This window comes from Mustelus asterias, unplaced genomic scaffold, assembly GCF_964213995.1.
Source record: "Mustelus asterias unplaced genomic scaffold, sMusAst1.hap1.1 HAP1_SCAFFOLD_425, whole genome shotgun sequence".
In the NCBI taxonomy this organism is placed as follows: Eukaryota; Metazoa; Chordata; class Chondrichthyes; order Carcharhiniformes; family Triakidae; genus Mustelus; species Mustelus asterias.
In genome coordinates, this window is record NW_027590380.1 from 297,501 (window position 1) to 302,500 (window position 5,000).

Sequence of the window (5,000 nt, forward strand, 5' to 3'; positions counted from 1 at the left end):
TTCGGGCGCACACACAGACACACACACGTACGCGTGCTCGCAAGTGCGCGCCGTGCTGCGCAGCGGATGCACAGGCACGGACACACACGGAACGCACACGGTACTGCGAGCGCTGCGTGCCCCCTCGCACTCGGCGCCGGACCGGGCTCGGCACGTCAACTGTTCCAGAGAATCGTTTGCGGCGAGGCGTGCGCCCACCTCCACGGTAACGGAAAGCAGTGCTGCTGGCGGGGTCGCGGTGCGACGGCGGTATCGAGCGAGAGAAAAGCAGGGCCGTGGGACACACAGCCTGCCGGAGCGAAAGGCCAGACGCCAAGGACGAAGCCGGGCGGCGGAGCGCACGGGCTGCAAGCGGCGGGTGGCCACGCCGCGGCCAGGACAGCACCTTTCACGTAGAAGACTTCGGCGGCAGCAGGACACGGGGAGACACCGGAGCGAGGACCACACGGCCAAGTCGGCTCTGCGACGATTCGAACCCAAGGCACACGTTGAACGCGGGCGCAGGCACATTGCCCCAGAACCGCAACGGCAGAGGGTGGGCTGCGGAGTGTGGAAGGAGCCGCAGCTCCAGCGCAACACAAGCAACGACACCCAACCGCCACGGATTCCCACGACAAAAATGCAAGCACTCGCACGCGCAACAGAGGGAAGAAAAGCACGGCACGACCGAGCACCGATCCAGGCATCAAGCGTCACACGCGTCAAGCTGCCGTCCTCCACGCGACGGCACTGAACGGCCACGGCAACCCACCGGCAGGCAACCGAGCACGGACCACGCGAGGCAACGTGTCCGGAGACGTCCAGCGGACAGTCACTCCACTCTCTCACTCTCTGTGCCGGAGCACCCAACCGAGCCAACTCTTGCGGATCCTTCCCGTGGACGAGCCACACACACACATCAACAGAGAGTCAACCCCCCTGGCCCGAGCCTAACGGAAGGCACACACGGTCCCGGCAGCGAGGCAGTCACGTTCTCTCTCTCTGGCAACCCGATGACAGCCGTGCCGGCGACCCCGAGGTGGCTGGGCCAGTGCGGGAGCGGGCAGTGCCGACGAGCCCGGAGGCGGACGCCGGCACCCAAGAGGTCAAGCTCTCCGACGCGGATTACTCTGGGTCTGCACTTAGGGGGACAGAGAGGACGGCACCTCTGCGACACCCCAGCCGCGCTCTTCGGCGCACGGATGCGCGCGAAGTGCGATTGATTGTCAAGCGACCCTCAGACAGACGTAGCCCCGGGAGGAACCCGGGGCCGCAAAGTGCGTTCAAAGTGTCGATGATCAATGTGTCCTGCAATTCACATTAATTCTCGCAGCTAGCTGCGTTCTTCATCGACGCACGAGCCGAGTGATCCACCGCTAAAAGTTGTATCGGGTTTCGGATCGGTTGCCCGATCCTGGGACGCGCAAAACGCTCCCCCGCCGACGTGACGGTGGAGCCCCAGCCTGGCGCGTACCACGGCGTGAGCCCGGAGGCGCACGCACTCGAGCGACAATCAAGCGAAAAAAAGGAGGAATCAGGGCGCTCGCAGGCGTTGAGTGCCGGCGTGGGTGAGGGGCCGGGGCCCGCCACGCGCCGTCACGCCCCGCAACAGCCAGAGGCAGAGTTCTCTGGTGTCACCGTCTGGCGGTAGGCTCGAGAGTCGAGGCGAGGCCGCAGCGGACTGAGTCGGGTGCAAGCCGCGGAGGACAGGCCGACGCTACGGGCGCAAGCCGACCCCGCACGCCCCAACCTCGGCGGGCTGGGGAAGGGGGCGCGGCGGAACGCTCGCAAGCGCGGCTGCCCCCGCGGACAGGCACATTCTCTCGAACGCGGTGGACGCTCGCTCAAGTCAGCACGAGACCAGACCGGACCGACAGGCGGACAACGAATCTTTAAACCTCGCACCCACCCTCCGCACACGGGTGCCGGAGGAATGGTGAGCATGAACAGGTACCCCTCACCGGGCTTTGAAGAGAGTGACTAGAATGCGACCAAAGCTTCACCGCGGCGGGAGACAAAAAGGCCCCTGACTGCACCAGAACGTCTCCCTGCGGAGTCACACAGTGGCCGTTCACCGTGGTCCCGTCGACAAGCCGCCAGGACAAGCACCCAAGCCCGCAGCAGCTCTCTTCGTTTCAACTGCGGATGTAATGCTGCAAGGCGGTGGCAAGGTCACGTCGCAGCCCGCAAGCCGTCGCCAAGGCGAGAGGAAGACGGTCCCCACAGCGGGCACACACAGACGGACGTGGAGCACGGGGCGGCGGCCCACAGGTGCGCACACGCGCCGTGCCGAGGATCGGTGCGGACGCCGGTGACATCGCACCCGGCAGAGCGGCTAGGCAGAAGTCGCTGCGGAGGAGGAGCACCGTCGGCGGAACGGTCTGCTGGCGGGCGAGGGACCAAACGAGCAGCTAGAACGGGCGGAGTGGACCGGACTGCAGAAGCGGAGTGAGTGCGTGGCTGACGCCACCGTCTCCCTCCGAGCGTCTGCTCGCGCCGGCCAAACCGCCGAACCGCTGAACGAAAGGACCGCATCGTCCCACGCAGGCAGGCCGGCCGTGTTGCCGTGCGTGCCCCCACCTCTCGGACGGACTGCAAAGACACCCTACGAAGCCAACGGCGAAGCCCTTCCAACGGCGCAGGCGTAGCGTGTGCGGCACCCGCATGGACTTGCCGGCGTGCAACCGAGCGTGTGCGTGCTCGTCGGTGGCGGCGCCCGCGCGCCGGCCCAACCGAGTGGGACCGAGATCGACGTCGCCCGGCTTCGGCGGAACGTGCGTACGGGTGACCAGGCCCGTTCGACGGGTACGGCGAAATTGTCGGTGTGACCTCCCACCCGCGTGGGAGGCGCCAGCGTCAGTACGGGCCACGGCCCCGGGGCCAACCCCCGTGAGGCTCTCCTGCCTGGCCCAACCGGCGCAGCCTTCGAGTTCAAGGAGTGACGGGCCGCCCTCCCCGGAGAGGTGGCGGGCCCCCGGCCGACAAAGATCCTTCACAACGTGTTCACCAACAGAAACCTTGTTACGATTTTTATTCTGTGTTACGGGTTTCGGTTCGGGCCCCCGGAGAGGTTGTCCGATACCTGGCCCCGGGGCCGGCCCCCGTGGGGCTCTCCTGCCTGGCCCAACCGGCGCCAGCCTTCGCGTTCAAGGAGTGACGGGCCGCCCTCCCCGGAGAGGTGGCGGGCCCCCGGCCGACAAAGATCCTTCACAACGTGTTCACCAACAGAAACCTTGTTACGATTTTTATTCTGTGTTACGGGTTTCGGTTCGGGCCCCCGGAGAGGTTGTCCGATACCTGGCCCCGGGGCCGGCCCCCGTGAGGCTCTCCTGCCTGGCCCAACCGGCGCCAGCCTTCGCGTTCAAGGAGTGACGGGCCGCCCTCCCCGGAGAGGTGGCGGGCCCCCGGCCGACAAAGATCCTTCACAACGTGTTCACCAACAGAAACCTTGTTACGACTTTTATACCGTGTCGGGTTTCGGCTCGGGCCCCCGGAGAGGTTGTCCGATCCTGGGACGCGCTAAACGCTCCCCCGCCGACGTGACGGTGGAGCCCCAGCCTGGCGCGTACCACGGCGTGAGCCCCGGAGGCACACGCACTCGAGCGACAATCAAGCGAAAAACCTTTCTCGGAGGCAACAGGGCGCTCGCAGGCGTTGAGTGCCGGCGTGGGTGACGGGCCGGAGCCCGACACGCGCCGTCACGCCCCGCAACAGCCAGAGGCAGAGTTCTCTGGTGTCACCGTCTGGCGGAAGGCTCGAGAGTCGAGGCGAGGCCGCAGCGGACTGAGTCGGGTGCAAGCCGCGGAGGACAGGCCGACGCTACGGGCGCAAGCCGACCCCGCACGCCCCAACCTCGGCGGGCTGGGGAAGGGGGCGCGGCGGAACGCTCGCAAGCGCGGCTGCCCCCGCGGACAGGCACATTCTCTCGAACGCGGTGGACACTCGCTCAAGTCAGCACGAGACCGGACCGACAGGCGGACCACGAATCTTTAAACCTCGCACCCACCCTCTGCACGCGGGTGCTCGAGGAATGGTGAGCATGAACAGGTACCCCGTACCGGGATTGAAGAGAGAGTGACTAGAATGCGACCAAAGCTTCACCGCGGCGGGAGACAAAAAGGCCCCTGACTGCACCAGAACGTCTCCCTGCGGAGTCACACAGTGGCCGTTCACCGTGGTCCCGTCGACAAGCCGCCAGGACAAGCACCCAAGCCCGCAGCAGCTCTCTTCGTTTCAACTGCGGATGTAATGCTGCAAGGCGGTGGCAAGGTCACGTCGCAGCCCGCAAGCCGTCGCCCAGGCGAGAGGAAGACGGTCCCCACAGCGGGCACACACGGACGGACGTGGAGCACGGGGCGGCGGCCCACAGGTGCGCACCCGCGCCGTGCCGAGGATCGGTGCGGACGCCGGAGACATCGCACCCGGCAGAGGGGCTAGGCAGAAGTCGCTGCGGAGGAGGAGCACCGTCGGCGGAACGGTCTGCTGGAGGGCGAGGGACCAAACGAGCAGCTAGAACGGGCGGAGTGGACCGGACTGCAGAAGCAGAGTGAGTGCGTGGCTGACGCCACCGTCTCCCCCCAAGCATCTGCTCGCGCCGGCCAAACCGTGGAACCGCTGAACGAAAGGACCGCATCGTCCCAAGCAGGCAGGCCGGCCGTGTTGCCGTGCGTGCCCCCACCTCTCGGACGGACTGCAAAGACACCCCCACAGGGCTGTGTGCGACGCCAACGGCGAAGCCCTTCCAACGACGCAGGCGTTGCGTGTGCGGCACCAATGCCGAGGATCGGTGCGGACGCCGGAGACATCGCACCCGGCAGAGGGGCTAGGCAGAAGTCGCTGCGGAGGAGGAGCACCGTCGGCGGAACGGTCTGCTGGCGGGCGAGGGACCAAACGAGCAGCTAGAACGGGCGGAGTGGACCGGACTGCAGAAGCAGAGTGAGTGCGTGGCTGACGCCACCGTCTCCCCCCAAGCATCTGCTCGCGCCGGCCAAACCGTGGAACCGCTGAACGAAAGGACCGCA

General features: G+C 66.8%; 1 non-coding gene across 1 annotated transcript; it reads right to left on the reverse strand.

Moving 5' to 3' along the window:
* Nucleotides 1–1,210: 1,210 nt before the first annotated feature.
* On the reverse strand, nucleotides 1,211–1,364 carry LOC144486650 (5.8S ribosomal RNA). Its single transcript, XR_013496300.1, has one exon. It is a non-coding gene; the product is annotated as a 5.8S ribosomal RNA (ribosomal RNA).
* Between the last annotated feature and the right edge of the window lie 3,636 nt (nucleotides 1,365–5,000).